We start from the raw sequence: 8,259 nt of genomic DNA, 5'->3' as shown, positions 1-8,259 counted from the left end.
ATAAGATTGGGGAAGTGACTCAAGAAAAAGATGAAAATCCTGCCCTTTTTCTTTCATGGCTTACTGAGGCAGTCCAAAAATACACTAATCTAGATATCTCCACCCCTGCCAGACTTCTGTACCTACATGTCCAGTTCATAAGCCAGTAGGCCCGTGATATTTGCCGAAAACTACAACAGTTAGAGAATGACCCTGAAACCCCTCAGCAATATCTCCTAGAAATAGCCTTTAAAGTTTTCAGCAATAGGGAGGAAGAAGCAAAAAAGGAAAAAGAAAAGGAAAGAAAGGCCAAATATGCTTTATTCGCTGCAGCTATCCAAGAAAAAAATTCAATCCCTTTGGCCCACCCCTATGGGACCTAACCCTCCAGGCCCCTGCTTCAGATATAACCAAATGGGACACTGGGCTAAGTCCTGCCCAAATCCCCAGCCACCCACCAAACCCTGCCCCACCTGCAAACAATGGGGCCACTGGAAAGTGGATTGTCCTTAGACACTACTCACCAAATCTCGTGGTCCACCCCAAGCCCAACAACAATGGATCAGGAACCAGACTTAGGGGGGTCCTGGCACTCTAGACCATGGTTCCTCAGATGAGGTGAGAGATGATCCAATTGTGTCTGAATTATTCCAGTGACGGAGCCCAAGCTCTTGACCCCAAGTCTGCCCCATACGGATGGACTCAGAGCTTCGGGTAATTGGCACGGTGGCCGGACACAAAGCCTTGTTCCTAATAGACAGTGGAGAGGCCTTTTCACTTTTAACCTCCTTTAAGGATCCTCTCCAACCTTCAGAAGTGGCCATCGAAGGGGTGGCAGATATCCCTTTTTATCCCAAATAACCCCTCCTCTCCTTTGTTCCTTTGATAAGGCAACACTAACACATTCTTTTATAGTAATTCCTCAATGCCCAATGGCATTGTTGGGATGTGATCTTCTGGCTAAGCTACAAGCTTCTATAAACCTCCCATTCTTAGATCCCATATCAATTCTTTGCATCCAAATGGCACCCGAACCTTTGGCCAGCCCTCACTCCCAAAACCTGCCCTCGACCTTCTCCCGATAGTTACTCAGGTCTGGGACACCGAAGCCCTATTGGTAGCCTGACACCATTCCCCTGTACAGGTTTTTCTTAAAAATCCCTCTCAGGAAAAAAAAAAAAAAAAAAAAATCCCTCTCAGGTAATAACCCAAACTCAATATACCCTGACCACGGAATCCTGACAAGGACTTAAACCAATAATCTCCCAACTGCTCAAAGCCAGCCATTTGCGGCCTATCTGTTCTCCTCATAATACTCCTATACTGGCAGTCAAAAAGGGACCCCACTCCTTTTGACCCCTACTCCAAGATCTTCGCAAGATCATTGAGTCCATAATATCCGTATACCCCATAGTCACTAATCACTACACCCTTCTCTCACATATTTCCCCTGATACATTCTACTTCACGGTACTGGACCTCAAAGATGCTTTCTTTACTATACCTATACACCACTCTTCACAGTCCCTATTTGCCTTCACCTGGATGGACCCAAACACATATTACTCTCAACAATTAACTTGAACCGTTTTACCACAGGAGTTTAGAGATAGCCTTCATTTTTTCGGTCAAGCCCTCCAAAGAGACCTACAAACTTTAGACTTAGGCTCTACTATCTTACTCCAAAATGTAGACTATTTATTGTTATGCAGTTCCTCTCGTCACAACTGCCTAGTCCTCACTGTGATAGTATTAAATATCCTAGGCAACTAGGGTTACAGGGTTTCGCTATCCAAAGCACAAATTGCTTCCACCACTGTCAATTACATGGGATTGCTTCTCACTCCCACATCCAAAATAATTCCAGCTCAGACACTTCGAGCCTTGACACAGACCCCCAGGCCCCAAACCAAGAGGGAACTTCTTTCACTATTAGGTCTATTAAATTTCTTCCAAATATGGGCCCCACATTTTGCCTTCCAAGCAAAATCTCTCTACCAAGCTACCCGAGGAAACTTAGATGAACCCTCATTGGCCCCCACCTCTCTCCATACACCAATACAGACTCTTATCAAACATTTACTACAGGCCCCTTCTCTTTACTTGCCTGATTATGCCAAGCCTTTTTTCCTTTTTGTACATTCTCGACAAGGACATTCCTTAGGGATTCTATGCCAAAAAAATGGGGACATATTGGCACCTTTAGCTTACTTATCTAAACAATTCGATCTCATCACGCTCGGATAGCCACCTTGTCCCCAGGCCTTAGCTGCAACTACCCTCTTAATACCTGAAGCCCAAAAACGAATCCAAAATGCTCCTCTAAATGTATGCTCACCTCGTTCCTTCAAATACTTACCCTCTCATAGGGCTTTCCTTTCTCTGCCCCCTGCTCGACTGCAGATTCTCCAACCATACCTCCTCGACCCATCCCTTTCTTTTATGCCTTGTAAACCTCTTAATCCTGCTAGCTTATTCCCTACACCAGATCCAGAAGCAGAACACCTATCTCATGACTGTGTTCAGACCTTAGATATGACACTTAATCCCTTTGAACATATAACTGATCAGCCCCTTACTGACCCCAAAGTCCCATCCTGGTTCATAGGTGGCAGTGCCCAGAAACAAGCCCCATTTGGGGTTGGATAAGCTGTAATCCAGGGAGAGCCCAACAAAGTTATCCCCCCTGCCTCATCAAGTCAGCCACACTCAGAGCTCACACATCCTCACAACAGGCTGAACTGATAGCTCTTACACAAGGTTTGACCCTAGCCAAGACCAAAAGAAAACATTTACACTGACTCCAAATATGTCTATACCATATTACATTCTAACATAAAGTAGAGGGGAGGGAGACGGGATTCCTGACTCAGAAGGGCACACATATTCTCAATGGTTCTTTTATTTCTGAACTCCTCCATTTGGCTCAGCTCCCCAAACAAGCCACTGTAATACATTGCTGGGAACATCAGCAACATAGTTCTATCTCCTTTTATAAAAATATAGCAGATCATGAAGCAAAGTGGCAGGCCACCTCTGTTAGTCCTGTCTTTACTATGGCCAAAATTGACAAGCCTAACATCCGCACATTACTTTTATATTTACATTCCCTTTTCTACCCCTCTGGAAAAGTACTTAAGGCTTTCCTTCAGAACTTTATTGAACTGACTAAGGATGATGTTACTTATTTAAATAATCTGACCCAAACTTGTACCATTTGTCAGTGGACAAATTCTAATTCTAATATTCGCCCCCCTCCCTTTCCCCACCCACCAAATTTGCGGACATCTTTCCACACAAGACTGGCAGGTAGATTTCACCCACAAGCCACCCCTTAAAAAAGGGTTAAATTTCTCCTAGTCTGTAGATACATTTTCTGGATGGATCGAAGCTTTCCCAGCTACTAACAAAGGAGCCTCTACTGTGGCTCAGCTTATTCTTACTGAAATCCTCCCCAGGTTTGGAAGGGCTTCCTCTCTCCAGTCTGACAATGGGCCCGAGTTCACATCCCAAATCACCCAAAATATTACACGAGTCCTTCAAGTTCCTTGGAGGTTTCACATTCCTTATCATCCCAAGTCTTCTGGTAAGGTTGAGAGAGCTGATTCCTGAAAGAAACTCTGACCAAATTAACGATCGAACTTCATCAAGACTGGACTAAACTCCTCCCTTTAGCCCTCTTAAAGGTCCAGGCATTACCCAAAAACCCCTTAAATAACAGTCCATTCAAGGCTATGTATGGGAGGCCCGTAATACCTTTCGGTCTTCCCCTCTCCCAGGACAGTCCCAAACTGCCATTCCACCTTCCTTTTCCTTTGTTTGCCCAGATACGAGATGCCCTTTGGCAATATATGGATGACTTACTCCCTTGACCACCTCCCAATCTTCCATATCCATCTCTCTTCAAATAGGAGACAAAGTTTATATGACAGCTCAGTCCCAGGCAGATCTAACCCCCAAATGGCAAGGTCCCTGCATGGTAATTCTGCTGACCCCCACCGCTGCAAAGTTAAAAGAAATCACCCCTTGGGTACACATCACTCGGTTAAAAAAGGTTATGCAGCCCAATGATGAAAATGCTTGCCAGACTAATACTTATCAAGTTTCTCACACAGGCCCTACAACTCTAAAGTCATGGCTTCCACCAGCCCCAACTGGCAACGGATGAGCTGTGACGGTTTCATGGCTGCAATTATTCCTGGAACAACTTCTGGTAGATATCTGGGTCTCGAATCCTCAAGAATCTACATTCAAACACGTTGAAGATTACATCTCCACCCTGTGGCTACAGGGAACCTTTTATAATTTTTACCCCTTTGAAATCCAATTCTTTTCCATAGTAACCTATCTTATACTCACTTCCCCAAATGTTGTTTAACATCTTCTTCTTATCCTCCCTTCTTCCTCTGACGCATGAACTCCTTCAAAAGCCTAAACTCATCTATCTATACCCTTAATTTAACCCATACCCTTCTCAATGCTTCTAACCCACAATTGGTTAAAGACTGCTGGATATGTCTATCTGTATCTCCTTTGGGAGATTCAGCCCTCCCCATATCCATCCTTGATTGGACAACAGGTAACACATCCCTACACCACTCATACCATGGAGAGCATTTATTCATCTCATATCTTAAATATCTTCACACTAGTGACCAAATCCGAAATTCAGACATACTCTCAGACTGTTTACTCACCAAACTTCCCTCCTTCAAGGAAAAACCTCCAATAGGAAGCCCTATTGCCCAGAGAGTAACACTGTTACAACCAGCTCCTTTTTGCATATCCTTTTGCATATCCAGCTCTTTTTTACATTCCCGAAACAGTTCATATGACCAACCCGTGGGCGCAATCCCTAACTCCATGTGCAACCACACCTCCACCTTACTGTTTGCCACTGGAAAGGCTATATATAATGTTTCTGGTCCTACAGGACACTCCTTAACATTTACAGGGCGGTTTCCCTCAGCATACTCCTCCACTTCTCCCATCGTTGGGGCCACCTTAGCGGGGTCTCTGAGTGCCCTTGAACGAACAATCAAACCCCCGCCTCGACTCCTCTTCACCATTGACTTCAGCTGTTGTATTACGACACCTGGCCTATTTTTCCTGTGTGGGACGTCTACATACCTCTGTCTACCTACTAATTGGACCAGAACCTGCACCCTCCAAGCCCCCAATGATTGACCCTGGCCTATTCCTCTCATCCACAAGCGAATAAAATGAGCCATTCATTTAATTCCCCTCTTAGTAGGATTAGGAATAGCGGCTGGAATTGGAACAGGAACCACCGGCTTAACCACCTCCATCCAAAACTACTGGACGCTATCTGAAGACCTATCAGTCTCCAGGAAATAGTTCAAGACCTAATAACTATCCAAAATCAACTCGATACCTTGGCGGCCGTAGTATTACAAAATAGAAGGGGATTAGAACTACTCACTGCAGAGAAGGGAGGTCTGTGCCTTCTTCTAGATGAATCCTGCTATTTCTATGCCACCTAGTCCAGTATTGTCCAGTTAGTCAGTCAGTTCAGTCACTCAGTTGTGTCCGACTCTTTGCGACCCCATGAATCGCAGCATGCCAGGCCTCCCTGTCCATCACAAACTCCCGGAGTTTACTCAAACTCATGCCCATCGAGTCGGTGATGCCATCCAGCCATCTCATCCTCTGTCGTCCCCTTCTCCTCCTACCCCCAATCCCTCCCAGCATCAGGGTCTTTTCCAATGAGTCAACTCTTTGCATGAGGTGGCCAGAGTACTGCAGCCCCAAAAAATAAAATCTGACACTGCTTCCACTGTTTCCCCATCTATTTCCCATGAGGTGATGGGACCAGATGCCATGATCTTAGTTTTCTGAATGTTAAGCTTTAAGCCAACTTTTTCACTCTCCTCTTTCACTTTCATCAAGAGGCTTTTTAGTTCCTCTTCACTCTCTGCCATAAGGGTGGTGTCATCTGCATATCTGAGGTTATTGATATTTCTCTCGGCAATCTTGATTCCAGCTTGTGCTTCTTTCAGCCCAGCGTTTCTCATGATGTACTCTGCATATAAGTTAAGTAAACAGGGTGACAATATACAGCCTTGATGTACTCCTTTTCCTATTTGGAACCAGTCTGTTGTTCCATGTCCAGTTCTAACTGATGCCTCCTGACCCGCATACAGGTTTCTCAAGAGGCAAGTCAGGTGGCCTGGTATTCCCATTTCTTTGAGAATTTTCCACAGTTTATTGTGATCCACACAGTCAAAGGCTTTGGTGTAGCCAATAAAGCAGAAATAGATGTTTTTCTGGAACTCTCTTGCTTTTTCGATGATCCAGCGGATATTGGCAATTTGATCTCCAGTTCCTCTTCCTTGTCGAAAACCAACTTGAACATTTGGAAGTTCATGCTTCATGTATTGCTGAAGCCTGGCTTGGAGAATTTTGATCATTACTTTACTAGTGTGTGAGATGAGTGCAATTGTGTGATAGCTTGAACATTCTTTGACATTGCCTTTCTTTGGGATTGGAATGAAAACGGACCTTTTCCAGTCCTGTGGTCACTGCTGAGCTTTCCAAATTTGTTGGCATATTGAGTGCAGTACTTTCACAGCATCATCTTTCAGGATTTGAAATAGCTCAACTGGAATTCCACCACCTCCACTAGCTTTGTTCATAGTGATGCTTTCTAAGGCCCACTTGACTTCACATTCCAGGATGTCTGGCTCTAGGTGAGTGATCACAGCATCCTGATTATCTGGGTCATGAAGATCTTTTATGTACAGTTTTTCTGTGTATTCTTGCCACTTCTTCTTAATATCTTCTGCCTCTGTTAGGTCCATACCATTTCTGTCTTTTATCGAACCCATCTTTGCATGAAATGTTCCCTTGATATCTCTAATTTTCTTGAAGAGATCTCTAGTCTTTCCCATTCTGTTGTTTTCCTCTATTTCTTTGCACTGATCACTGAGGAAGTCTTTCTTATCTTTCCTGGCTATTCTTTGGAACTCTGCATTCAAATGGGAATATCTTTCCTTTTCTCCTTTGCTTTTTGCTTCTCTTTGTTTCACAGCTATTTATAAGACCTCCTCAGACAACCATTTTGCCTTTTACATTTCTTTTCCATGAGGATGGTCTTGATCCCTGTCTCCTGTACAATGTCACGAACCTCCGTCCATAGTTCATCAGGCACTCTCTCTATCAGATCTAGTCCCTTAAATCTATTTCTCACTTCCACTGTATAGTCATAAGGGATTTGATTTAGGTCATACCTGAATGGTCTAGTGGTTTTCCCTACTTTCTTCAATTTAAGTCTGAATTTGGCAATAAGGAGTTCATGATCTGAGCCACAGTCACCTCCTGGTCTTGCTTTTGCTGACTGTATAGAGCTTCTCCATCTTTGGCTGCAAAGAATATAATCAATTTGATTTAGGTGTTGACCATCTGGTGATGTCCATGTGTAGAGTCTTCTCTTGTGTTGTCGGAAGAGGGTGTTTGCTATGACCAGTGCATTCTCTTGGCAAAACTTTATTAGCCTTTGCCCTGCTTCATTCCATACTCCAAGGCCAAATTTGCCTGTTACTCCAGGTGTTTCTTGACTTCCTACTTTTGCATTCCAGTTCCCTATAATGAAAAGGACATCTTTTTGGGGTGTTAGTTCTAAAAGGTCTTGTAGGTCTTCATAGAACCATTCAACATCAGCTTCTTCAGCATTACTGGTTGGGGCATAGGCTTGGATTACCATGATATTGAATGGTTTGCCTTGGAAACAAACAGAGATCATTCTGTCATTTTTGAGATTGCATCCAAGTACTGCATTTCTTGTTGACTATGATGGTTACTCCATTTCTTCTAAGGGATTTCTGCCCACAGTAGTAGATATAATGGTCATCTGAGTTAAATTCACCCATTCTAGTCCATTTTAGTTTGCTGATTCCTAGAATGTAGACTTTCACTTTTGCCATCTCCCGTTTGACCACTTCCAACTTACCTTGATTCATGGACCTAACATTCCAGGTTCCTATGCAATATTGCTCTTTACAGCATCAGACCTTGCTTCTGTCACCAGTCACATCCACAACTGGGTATTGTTTTTGCTTTGGCCCCATCCCTTCATTCTTTCTGGAGTTATTTCTCCGCTGATCTCCAGTAGCATATTGGGCACCTACTGACCTGGGGAGTTCCTCTTTCAGTATCCTATCATTTTGCCTTCTCATACTGCTCATGGGGTTCTCAAGGCAAGAATATTGAAGTGGTTTGCCATTCCCTTCTCCAGTGGACCACATTCTGTCAGTCCAAGGA

The sequence above is a fragment of the Muntiacus reevesi genome, chromosome 8 (assembly GCF_963930625.1).
Source record: "Muntiacus reevesi chromosome 8, mMunRee1.1, whole genome shotgun sequence".
Lineage (NCBI taxonomy): Eukaryota > Metazoa > Chordata > Mammalia > Artiodactyla > Cervidae > Muntiacus > Muntiacus reevesi.
This window is presented reverse-complemented; position numbering follows the sequence as displayed.